This window comes from Pinus tabuliformis, chromosome X, assembly GCF_031772625.1.
Source record: "Pinus tabuliformis cultivar Carrire ecotype Pingquan chromosome X, CPIR1, whole genome shotgun sequence".
Taxonomy (NCBI): Eukaryota; Viridiplantae; Streptophyta; class Pinopsida; order Pinales; family Pinaceae; genus Pinus; species Pinus tabuliformis.
In genome coordinates, this window is record NC_142308.1 from 1,481,169,293 (window position 1) to 1,481,183,285 (window position 13,993).

General features: G+C 31.8%; 1 long non-coding RNA gene across 1 annotated transcript; it reads right to left on the bottom strand.

Annotated features, from left to right (window-relative positions):
- Positions 1-4,827: 4,827 nt before the first annotated feature.
- On the bottom strand, positions 4,828-13,430 carry LOC149145609 (uncharacterized). The gene is made up of 3 exons (XR_016264818.1): positions 12,859-13,430; positions 12,629-12,715; positions 4,828-5,073 (listed from the first exon to the last, which is right to left on the bottom strand). It is a non-coding gene; the product is annotated as an uncharacterized LOC149145609 (long non-coding RNA).
- Positions 13,431-13,993: the final 563 nt, after the last annotated feature.

Consider the following 13,993-nt stretch of genomic DNA (forward strand, 5'->3'; position numbering starts at 1 on the left):
TTGAAACACATCATATTATGCACAATGTTACACATGTACAATGATTTTTTTAAATAATATAATTTTAAATGCCAAAATTATAATTTTTAAATATAACTTTATAAGTTCAATTTTAATGAATCACTCAACTATATATCACTTAATCAAAAATAGTTTTTATTGTAAATTTATTATTTGCAAAACACCAAAATTAGAATTAAATTTAAAATTATTATTTAAATAAAAAATAATAATACTTGGAAAATCATTTTTAAATATCATTTTTACTATAAAATTATTATTTGCAAAACCAGAAAATTAATACTAAAATTGAAATCATCAATTTAATTAAAACTTAATAACTAATAATAAAATTATTAATTTAATTAAAAAATAGACTTTACCAAGATAGTTTTAGCCATGTTTACATGTCATAAGAAATAATCACTCAAGTATCAACTCACTTACTTTAGGTAAGAAAGGAATCATATGAAAGAAATAGCATAGGTTAATAATCATACTTTATAACATAAAGAGTGATTGATATAATTAAAGATAATGTCAACTTGTTAAAAGTCAAATTTTAAAATGAAAAGTTAGAGAATATATACATTATTATTTCAAGTAATTCACACAAATAAAATAAAATAAACATATTGATCAAATATATTATTCATTTATATTTTTAAAAGAGGTAAAATTCATCAATTTAACATATACCAATTAATCAAATTCAAAAATAATAAAAATAAACATATTTATCAAATATATTATTAATTTATATTTTTAGAAGACATGAAATTCTTCATTTAAACATATACAATTTAATTAAATTAAAAATTAATAAAAATACAAATACAAATTTGTACAAATTTGTAAAAAATAGTATTTTATTAAAGATCAATTTTTAATAACCTAATCACATCACTCCCATATCACAATAAGTTCATTTTAATGAATCACTCAACTATATATCACTAAATTTATTATTTGCCAAACTACAAAATTAAAATTAGTATTACAATTATTAATTTAAATAATAATAAAAAAATAATACTTGCCACAAAATCATTATCCCTTTTACCATAGATTTATTATTTGCAAAAACCGAAAATTAATATTAATATTGAAATTGTCAATTTAATTAAAACTTAATAATTAGTAATAAAATTATTAATTTAATTAAAAAATAGACTTTACCATGATAGTTTTAGCAATGTGTTTACATGTTGTAAGAAATAACCACTCAAGTATCAACTCACTTACTTTAGGTATGAAAAGTATTAAAATGAGTAGTTAGAAACAATATACATTTATATACATTATTATTTCAAGTAATTCATACAAATAAAATAAAATAAAATAAACATATTTATCAAATATATTATTCATTTATATTCTTTTTTTTCTCTGTAAAAGTAACTACTATATTAAAGCAGGAAAAGTATTTACATAATTTACATCAATAGAGGGGGACAAGGCCACCCTCAAACCGAAACAGCTGGGATAGTCTACCAGACTTTTTGAAACAACATTACAAAAATTGAAACAGCTGGGACAGACTGACCGACCTTTGAGACTGCTTTACAAAATTGTCCAGATTTGCCTCTTGGACAGTATTATAGTTCACTAAAACCGACTCTATCACCTTGCGAACTCGAACTTTTACTAAGCTGCCACTATAGGGCCGAGAACTGGAACTGAGCAAAGACAAGAGCAACTTGGACAAGAGCAAAAACAAAAAACGGAAACCTGGAGAAATTTCTTCGAACAATTCAGGAAGGATGACTGGGCGTAGTGGGCAGATGGCTTTGCGTCGGGCTGGGCGTGTCGAGACAAATAACGGACTCCTCGTCCACCTGAAGATGCCCCTCCCAGTCTTGAAGATCAAAAACCGGTTCCGCATTCCCAATTTGGAAACAGTTAGTTGATGGCTGAATCTCTTGCATTGAATCATCACAAATTGAGTTCGCGTGGTGCGAGGCCTGCTGCTGCTGTTCAACATGAACCATGGGAACCTGCTGACGAGGCAACTTGTGCACTCTTCCATGCATATCCCCCAAAAGGATTTCATTGCTTTGAAGACTGTCGAGCGCAAGGGAGGACCAAGAGGGGTCGATAGGCGGCGCCTCTGAAAGATACACCGTAAAATTCACCATGACATCTGAATGCAGGATCCCTCTGGGTATGCGGAGACGAAAAGACTGATATGAATCCCTCATTAACAGAAATTCATCCCAACCCCTAAACGCCCACCACGGCAAGGCACACCCCGACGACGCATCACAGATTCCAACCTTGACGCCTTGAGATGCCGCTCAATTTGCTGGGGATAATGTTGCAAAGCATGAGTTTGCCCTTTGCCTACTGCAAACAACATTCCTCTGCCTACATTCTGTGCTCTGTTGGTATTTAACCAAATCTTCGCCCACAGATTTAACTCCATTGCATCAGAATTCCTCGAGACCGGAGCTCTCTTGCTTGACATCAATGCGACCTCTAACGGGCCCTGTCCTCCCTCAGTTTCATGTGCCTGGAGCATTGAATGTGTTTTAATCGCCATCGCAGTCTCGTACCTACTCTCTGCCTTGGCTTTGAGACAAGTATAGAGGCGCGGGAGAACTTTAATGGCCACCTGCCATTCATGCACGGTGTACACCCGCATCCGGGGTATTCATTTATATTCTTAAAAGACATAAAATTCATCAATTTAATACCAACAAATTAATTAAATTAAACAAAATATATATATATATATATATATATATATATATATTTTATTAAACATCAATTTTTAATAATCTGATCACATTACTCACATACATCACAATATCACATTAGAAATTAATTAAATTAAAAAATAATAAAATAAACATATTCATCAAACATATCATCTCTAATAAAATTAAAAAATAATAAAAATAATCATATTTATCAAATATATTATTAATTTATATTTTTTAAGACATAAAATTCTTCATTTAAACATATACAAATTTTTAATATTACAATGTTCAATTTACCTAAAACAAATTACATTGGTCAGAAGAAATAAAAAATAAAAAATTATTCATTTATATTTTTTAAAGACATAAAATTCATCATTTTAACATATATAAATTAAATAAATTAAAAAATAACATAAAAATTGACTACTCCCACACATCACAATATCACATTACAAATTAATTAAGTTAAAAAATAATACAAATAAACATATTTTTAAAAAACATAAAATTCATTATTTTAACATCTACAAATTAATCAAATTAAAATATAAATATTTGTAATATTATAATGTAAAAAAAAAACAAAAACAAAATTACTTGAAAATAAAAAGCCTTTATAATGCTAAAGGTTGTGAGGAGCAACATTTTTAAAATATGGTAAAACTATTACAAAATAGAAAATTATATTTCAAAATAAAAAACATTTCCCATACTAACATCATACTTTTGAAAGTTGTTAAGAGTAACATTTTTAAAATATGTGTATGTGGTGATATATTATGACCTTTGAAAATTGATATATTTATTTTTAATGATTTAATTGTTGTTATTGTTGCAATAAATATGATATTATATGAAGAGATGTAAATGTATAATTTTAAAATGTAAAATTAAAAACCACATGCATGTCTATTTTTATTATAATAGAAATAAAAATTTAGCCAAAATACCTATTCATAACCAATGCATGTTAACCATGTCATAATGTATAAATGTTTTTAAAACCAATATTTTTACTTTTAACCATTAAATTTTTCACAACTTTAAATTAATTTAAAATAGAACACAATGTCATGTGTATAATATATACACAAACAACACTTAACACATTACAATACAACAACACATTACACAACACATCAACACACCACATTACAACTCAACGTTAATAACTATAAAAGAAATTAGTGTGATATCTTAAAAATTTGGTGTCTTTATTTGAATAAATTTTAAATATTAATTTTTATTAAATAACAAAATTTTAAATATTAATTTTTATTAAATAACAAAATTTTAAATATTAATTTTTATTAAATAACAAAATTTTAAAAATTATTTTAAATGTGAAAGTTAATATTGAATCAAAATTTTTAGATATAATTTATGAGTTCATTTTTTCAAAATCATTAGTGGTTTTTATACAAGGGTATCATATGAAAGAATTGTAAATGTGAATAATATAATTTTATGAGTTAGTTTTGCTAAATTATTTGTGTTTGTTATATAGTATCATGTGAAAAGAAAAAGTGAATGTAAAAAAATTGTGAATAATGTAATATTATAATTTTATTTTTACTGAATCATTTATGATCATTTGTAGTTGTAAAATTTGTAAATGTGAAAAAATTGTGAATAATGTAAGTTTATGAGCTTATTTTCACTAAATCATGGGTGGCCATTTGTAGGTGTTATATAAGAATATCAAGTGAAAACAATTGTTTGCCTGGAAAAAAATGTGAATATGATGATCAATCAAATTTTGAAATGTGAAGTTATCATTAAAAGTCATCTGAATAAATATAATTAAAATTTTACAAATAAACACTACCTTTGGAAAAAATGAAAATACACCAAAACATAAAAATAAAAATAAAAACAAACAAACAAAAATGACACTCCTCCAAGATAGCTTTGGCCATGCTATCTTTGAAGGTTGTGAGAAGGGTCAACCCCTTCTCAAAAAAAAAAATCTGATTATGTATTAAAGTATAGTTTGTGAGTGAGTACATCAAAAATACACTACAATTTACAATTACAAAATGTAATACCATTTTCAATAACACTTGATATGTGATTCTTCTACAAAGAGTTTGAGCCTCTATTTCATACCACAAGGAAATTAGAGTTTTAATAATATTTTTATTTTAAAATAATAAATAAATAACAAAAACAATTATTATTTGTTTAAGATGACATTCAAAATATTATGCAATACAAAATAATTTTTCACTCCCACATAATTTTTCACATATGACTTTCTGTCACAGCACTCTGCATCAAAGCTCTGCTTTGAGTCTAAACACTTCCAATTTCTTCTAATCTACTTGTTTCAAGAGCCCCCTCTCCCCTTTCCGTCAATTTACACCTGTTTCGTAAGATAGAAAATAAATAAATTTTCAATCACAAATTTACTATTAAATATTAAAAACAAAACACAATAATTAACTTTCACCATTACAAAAACAATATCAGCAACTGAATCAAGGTAAGCAACTGATTCAAGGTAAGCGCAACTGAATCAAGGTAAGCAACTGTTAAAGATTAACTGAACTGATTCAAGGTAAGCAACTGAATCCACGCGAACAGCAACTAGGCATCTATATCGAAAAGAAAATAGGACGCTACTTGCAGAGAACGACTGAAGGATTTCCTTCTGGTTTCCCTATTGGACTGGAAACCTTATTGGAGAGATAAAGACATACCATAAGAAATATGCTTTAAGCCTGCCTAGATTGGGTGATCAGCCTGGGTGGGGAAAGAGCCGAGACAGGCTGAGCGCTACGGAACTATCTCTTGATTTTCACATGCATGGGTGTGTTACCTCTTGATTTAATTTAGTAATTTAGTAACTTGATGGGACAGTGATCGAAGCCCAAATCGCAAGACATACTGAATTCAGTCCTTTTTGAATTAATAGCGATGTACACCCATTATAAATTACAAAACCCATTGTACCATTCAGTATGTTTTACATATGGTACAACAATTCACCTGTTTTTATTTTATCAGGGTCAAACACTGTTTCTAAACTAACTGATACTGGCCATGACAGAATATTCCCCTTACAGGATGACAAAAATTTTCAACCTGTAACATATAGTGCCGAGTAAAAGCCCCTTTGTCTATCCAGTAGTGTGACAACTCAGTTTGGAGAGCATTAGACTGAAGATGTGAAGGTTGCATGTTCAATTCACACTCACCACATTGCATTTTTGTAATTCATTATTCAAAAAGTTTGTCCAACTGAATAGATAAAGGAAATACAAGGAATTAATATTACAAAAGAAAAGCTCATTCTACATGGCAAACTGTAACGCTCAAGATCTGTCAAATACTTTTAACAGAAGGTGAAACTAAATGATTTCATTACTAACTTAAACTTCTCTACAAGTCATTCTCTATGTGTATTTCTATTTATCCCAACATCATTCTGGCCAAGAACACAAGAAACCTGAAGCCTGACAAATTGCTTCTAATCAAATTGTGATCAAGGAACTTGAAGCCTGACAAATTGCTTCTAATCAAATTGTGATCAAGGAACTTGAAGCCTGCCAATTTTCTGTCATCTGCCTCTGTGTTTCACTCTTTATTTCCTGAATTTTACTCCTTACTGGACTGGCCAACTCCCAAGAATATGACTCAGTCGAGAGAACTTTAATGTGCAATTTATATAGCAAGTTTGTCAAGGGTTTCGGACGCATCATGTCACACCTCACTGATCTTACCAATAAGGATCAATCATGGCACGCATCACTGATCTTACCAATAAGGATCAGTTAATGGATGGAGGCTGCAAAGGGACTACCTTCTTATGTATGCAAACAGTAACACTCAAGCAGGCAAGCAGGCATCTGTCAAAAACTTGTAACAGAAAGTTAAACTTAATGACTTCATTAGTAACTTAAGTTTGTCTAAAATTGATTCTCTCGGTACCTTTTCATTTATCCCAACATCATTGTGGCAGAAGACACGTGATACTTAAAATGAAAAATACTTTCCGCTCCCTATATCAAATTGTGATCAAGGAATGGGAAGCCTGACGATTTTCTCAATCATCCAGGGCTTGCTCTATTTCACTCTTTCTTTTTGAATGTGACTGGCCAACTCCCAAGAATGTGACTTAGTTGAGACACATTTTCATTTATCCCAAAGTTATGCTTCCTATCAAATTGTGATCAAGGAATCTGAAGCCTAGCAATTTTCTCAATCATTCAGAGCTTGCTCTTTTTCACTCTCTATTTCTTTAATTTTTACTCCTTGTTCCTTTACTGGCCAACTCCCAAGAATGTGACTGAGTTGAGAGAACTTAATAGAATATGCATTTTATATAGAAAGTTTGTCAAGAGTTTTGGAAGCATCATAGCAAACCTCACTGATTTTACCAACTAGGATCAATTTAAATCAGTGGACACTGCAAAGCAGGCATCTTTCAAATACTTGTATCAGAATGAAACTGAGTGACTTCATTAGTAACTTAAGTTAGTCTACAACTGATTATCTCAGTATATTTCAATTTATCCCAACATTATTGTGGCAGAAACACACATGATACTTAAAATGAAAAATAGTTAGTTATGCTTCCTTCCTATCAAATTGTAATCAAGGAATTTGAAGCCTGACGATTTTTCTCAATCATCCAGGGCTTGTTCTGTTTCACTCTTTCTTTTTGAATTTTTACTCCTTATTCCTCGACTGCCCACCTCCCAACAATGTGACTTAGTTGAGAGAAATTAATGGAATATGCAATTTATATAGGAAGTTTATCAAGGGGGGTTTTGGAAGCATCATGGCACACCTCACTGATCTTATCAATAAGGATGGATTTAAATGGATGCAGGCTGCAAAGGGGCTACCTTCTTGTCTATGCAAACTATAACACTCAAGCAGAAATCTGTCAAAAACTTGCAACAGCAAATGAAACCGAATGACTTCATTAGTAATTTAAGTTTGTCTACAATTGATTTTCTCAATATATTTCCATTTAACCCACGGGCATTATTGTGGCAAAGGAGACAAAATACTTAAAATGAAAAACCATTAGTTTTGCTTCCTATCAGCTTGTGATCAGTAAATCTAAGGCTTAACAATTTTCTCAATCATCTAGAGAGCTAGCTTTGTTTCACGCTTTATTTCTTGAATTTCACTTCTTAATCCTTAGCCAACTCCCAGGAATGTGACTCGCATAGCCAATTTACATAGCCTGTCAAGGGTTTTGGAAGCATCATAGCACACATCACCAATCTTACCAATAAGGATCGATTCAAACGGATGAGGATTGATTCAAATGGATGGAGGCTGCAAAAGGGCTCCCTTATTACCTATGCAAACTGTAACACTCAAGCAAGCATCTGTCATATACTTGTACATAAAGTGAAACTAAATAACTTCATTAGTTCCATTTATCCCAACATTATTGTGGCAAATAACACACCATATTTAGAATGAAAAACGGTTTAGTTTTGCTTCCTATCAAATTGCGATGATCAAGGAACCTGAAGCCTGACAATTTTCTCAATCTAGGGCTTGCTCCACTTCATTCTTTATTATTTGAATTTCACACCTACTTCCTTGATTGGCCAACTCCCAAACATGTGACTCAATTGAGAGAACTTAATAGAATATGCAATTTACATAGGAATTTTTTCTAGGGTTTTGGAAGCGAGGGCACATCTCAATTGTCTTACTAATAAGGATCGAGTTAACTCGTTGGAGGCTACAGAGGGGCTACCTTCTTATCTATGAAAACTCTAACACTCAAGCATCTGTCAAATACTTATAACAGAAGATGAACCTGAATGACTTTATTAGTAACTAAAGTTTTTCTACAATTGATTCCCTCACTATTTTTCAGTATAAAGGACAATATATTTAGAATGAAAAACGGCTAGTTTTGCTTCCCATCAAATCGTGATCAAGGAGCCTAAAGCCTAATAATTTTCTCAATCATCCAAGGTGGGCTATGTTTCAGTTTTTTTTCTTGAATTTCACTCCTTATTTCTTGACGGACCAACTCCCAGGAGTGTGGATAATTTATATAGGAAGTTATGTTTTTGGAAGCAACATGGTGCAGCTCACATATCTTACCAATAAGGATTAATAGAAGGTAGGGGGGCTACCTTCTGACAAATGAAAAAGACCCAGCCATATTTCTCATAGACTTTTGAAGTGAAATATGATGCTTTAGGAACTGGCATGAACACAGTGGCCAATGGATGGAGGTTGCAGGGGGGCTACCTTTGACAAATGAAAAAGGCCCAGCCATATTTCTCATAGACTTTTGAAGTGAAATATGATGTATTAAAAACTGGCATAAACACAGTGGTCATGCAATTCAGTAGCCTATTGTGATTGACAAGGAGAAGTTATTATGCATCTATGATTAGGAAATGTTGACGTTTATGTTACAGAAAAATTCAAGCCATATTTATTAGGACAGCACCTCCAAATCCAAATGAAGCATGAAGCTTTGAAGTATTTATTTTCCCAGTGGAATTTTAGTGAAGTAGGAAAGTAAACTACAAGTTTTTTACTTTGAAATTCAATACAAGAAGGGCATAAATAATGTTTCAGTCGATTTCTTATCTATGTTATCTGAGCTGCGTACCATATCTTTGGTAGAAATAGAAATAGGATGGAAAACACATTGTCAACTGAATATGCAAAAGAGGGGTTTTTTTTGATATGCTACAAAACTCAGAAAGGATCCAAAGACTAGGGCAATGGGTATACATTTTCAGGCAATCTGATTTTTTAATAAGAATTGCACATATATCTATGGTAGAAATGGGATGGAAAAAACATTATCAACTGAATATGTAAAAGATGAGAGGTCTGTTGATATGCTAAAAAACTAAAAAAGGCAATCTGATTTTTTAATAAGAATTGCACATTTATCTATGGTAGAAATGGGATGGAAAAATCATTATCAACTGAACATGCAAAAGATGAGAGGTCCGTTGATATGCTAAAAAACTCAAAAAGGATCCAAAGACTACGGCAATGGGTATACATTTTCAGGCAATCTAATTTTTTAATAAGAATTGCACATATATCTATGGTAGAAATGGGATGGAGAAAACATTATCAACTGAATATGCAAAAGATGAGAGGTCTGTTGACATGCTACCAAAACTCAAAAAGTCAATCTGATTTTTTAATAAGAATTGCACATATATCTATGGTAGAAATGGGATGGAAAAAACATTATCAACTGAATATGCAAAAGATGAGAGGTCTGTTGATATGCTACAAAAACTCAAAAAGGACCTAAGAGACTAGGGTATACATTTTCAAGCAATCTGATTTTTATTAAGAATTGCACATATATAATACCGAATTCTATATTTTAAGAAAACATAGATAGAAGAATGCCATTCTCCACCTATTGTTGGTCAATTATTGTAAGCTGTGAATTGGTCTGTTCTTGGTTAAGAGTGATGTATCAGCCCACCATTCCCAATTATTGGGTGCACAGTAGGTGATCATCTCAATAAAAAGCCTTTCACCATTGGCATCCAACTAACAAGAATGCCCAGGTTCATCTGAATGTTTACTGGCCTGATGTTCTTGCACCCCATCCAGAATACCCCTCTTGCTCATAGCTGGCATATTCTTTTCATTGACATCTTTATGAATCAACAATTACAATCATTGCTTCTAATGGGTGAATTCTAGAGGGATATTCCATTCTTACTCTCCAATACTAGCCGTCATTGGCATAAATAAACACACTAGAAACACAAGGAGGGTGTTGGGTTCTCTCCATTTAAGATCAATATGCAAGGGAATGCAATGCTTAAAGACTAGTGTAGTACTCTTTTAAAATGAAAAATATAAAAGGCATTTTTATGGGGCTACAGAAATGTAATAGGAAGGAAGATGTCCGAACTAACTCCTTTTTAACCTTTTCCAAACCATTAATGTAGGTATTGATTTTTGACTAAGACAGGTGAATCTGTTTAAAGTTAATATTATGTAGAATAAAAAGGAAGCTACTCATTAGAAAAAATCACATACCTAAGATTTTCCTGGCCTTAGACTAAACAAAGGTGCTAACCACTGCCAAGTACCTAGGTCACCCCTAGCACACCTATTGTTGGTTCATCCCAAGAAACTTGCTTACACTTAGATAGGTACTAGGTACATAAATAAACACACTAAAACATAAGCAAGGAGTTGGGCTTTGTCCATCTAAGATGAATATGCAAGGGAATGCAATGCTTATAGACAAGTGTAGTAATCTCTTAAATTGAAAAATATAAAAGGCATTTTTATGGGCCTGGGCTACAAAAATGTTTGCAGTAGACTGAATAGGAAGGAAAATGTAGGAACTACAATCCTTTTCAACCTTTTCCAAACCATTAATGTAGGTATTGATTTTGGAAAAAGATAGGTCAAAGATAAGTATTTGAACCCCCTTTCCTTAACTATGCTAAGTCACCCCTAGCACACCTATTGTGAGTTGATCCCAGGCAACTTGCTTACACTTAGATAGGTAAGAACAAATCCATGAAACCATAATTTTCTAAATAGGACTTAATTCAAAGTGTCCGCTTGCATAATGAGATGTTGCAGAATCTAAATGTCTTCATACAAGTCTTGCTTTAAGTGTGCTTTTGCCTACTTGATGTGTTTCCATCTAATGCAGGGAGGTCGCATTCCATCCATCTTAGATGGCATACCAACACTGTTTCTCTAGGACTAGTAAGTCTATCATGCTCCCTAAAAGTACTTTGCTCAAGCTGGTTGAGAAAACCAATAAATGGAGATTGATGAATATGATTGGTTAATAATCTCACCCCAAATGTGTGCTATACTTTATAAGCTCAGCATGGCCTCAATTGTGGTTCACTCAGCTAAATAGGGACAATGACCAAATTCAGTTTGCAAAATGCAAAAGCTAAGAGAATTATAATAGAATTGGAATAAAATTTAACTTACTTATTGAACTCCTACAAATAGTGTCTAAAAAAATTCTGGAAACTCAAACAGTCTAAAAAGAAAATTCTGGAAACCCAAAATTTTCTTTGGGCTTAGGATGGTTTTATATTCACACCAATTAACTGCTACAGGTCATTGAATGTTTAATAATCTGACCCGGAAATAAGTATTAGTTTATAAGCTCAGCCCATTAGTTTATAAGCTCAACATGGCTTGGACTGGGTCACTAGCCTAAATAAAATACTGCCAATGACCAAAATCTGGAGAAAAAAAATTATAATAAAATTGAAATAAAAATTTACTCACATATTGAACATCTACAAAACAGTTTCTAAAAGAAAATTTCTAGAAACCCCAAATTCTTCGGATTTAAGCATTAAATGGTTTTATGTTGCTAGTGATCAGCATCAATAACCCTATTGAAGATAACCAGTACATAAAAATAAAACCCAAAGACATTGAATAACCACGAAAAACATCAAAGATTATGAAATTTTCCCAACATTTGGCCTGCATAGTACAAGTGTATCTAAACCCTAAATAAAGAAAGGCCAATGACTGAAATATGTTTGCAAAAAGCAGGGACAAAAAGAATTATAATAAAATTCAAATAAAATTTTACTCACAAACAGTTTCTAGTTCTTTCTAATTCTTTTTTATAGATAGACCAAATTCCTTCATAAGATATAAGCATTAGAAGTTTAGAAGGTTTTATGCTAGCACTAATCAGCATCAATAACCCTTTTGAAAATAACCAGTACCAAAAAATAAAACCCAAAGACATTGAATAACCAAGAAAAACACCAAAGATTATGAAATTTTTCCCCACCTTTCTGTATGGTACAGGTATATTTAAACCCTGATCTTATTAAACACACCTACCTTATACCCAATAAAAAATAATTAGATATAAGAGAAACCACAAGTTAATGCTAATAAAAATTAATTAGATAAAAGAGAAACCAAAAGTTAATACTCACCTGCAACCAAAAAAATGCAGAGCATATGTGGTGTAATTCTTCCTTCTGATTGTATCATTCTTCCTTCCTCCTTCCTCTGCACTTGATCTGCAATTGAAGAATAATCAAGACAAGTTAACCCAAAAAAATCAAGATAAAATATTCTACAAAATAATAATATATCCATAAGACAGTAAAATTACCATCAAATTACCATCAAAATGTTAAATAACAAATAAAATAATATATACCTTCTCAATCAGCGATCCCATCTTCACCATTAAATTAATTGCAGCATCACTCTCCCTCTTAACCCTCTTGACCCCGACCTCGTCACTCTCCCTCTTAACCCTCTTGACCCCGACCTCGTCAAGCCAGAACCAAACAAACACCAGACAAACCAAATCTAAACCAACACACCATTTCAAAACAGAAACAAATTAAATAAAAAAACCAAAAAAAATGCACAGGCGGAATTCAAGGTATAAACAAGTAAGCATGGCCATGCTCCAAAAAGAAAACACAGTATTAAAATACACAGAGTTCTAAAGCACAAAGTTCTACTCCAATTTCTAATTTCTTCTGCTCTTCTCCAACAAACCCGAAATCTGTTCTCCTCTACTCCATGGAAGGCCGATACTCTCCACTCTTCCCCTTGCCCACCATCTCCCAGCCATGGAAGGCCGATACTTTCTACTCTTCCGCTTGCCCACCATCTCCCAGCCATGAAAGGCCGATACTCTCTGCTCTTCCTCTGTTTGTCGGCCAAGCTTGCAAGTGCGGTTGCCCTGTTCATTTTTCGTTTGCTGTGTTTGCTGTGTAAATGTGATAATGATATATCGGAGCTTAGGGATTTCAAATGCATTCGAATTTTCCCTCTTTCAAATCCGCCACGCACAGAGCCCAATGTAGCCATAGAGATTATTTTGAAAGTGAAGTGGATTTAAAAAGACATTGTTTTATTTTGACTTAAGGTTTGCTATTTATATGTTTCAAGTTCGCCATTTTAAAAAAAAAAAATTAATGATAAAAAGTGACCCGTTGTAATAAAAAATGTTTATAACATAATCTTATTATCATTAAATCTAACAATAAATCAATAATTAAAATATGCACACCTTTCTATGCAGATGCATGTTCTTAATGGAGGGTAGTGAACATTAGTAAGATTCTTCTAGACTTGATAATAATTTGTGAAGTGCTTTTACAATTTATCTTAACTTGATCTTCTTCTTATTATTAGTGTGTGTGTGTTTACTTCATCAAACTTCTACCAAAAACAAAGAGACAAGAACACAAGATGTTGGCATTTTGCAAGGGCCAAGAACCTCTCCTTCTTGGAAAGGAAAACCCGCATGGAATTCTTCTTATGGAGATTCAATTGAT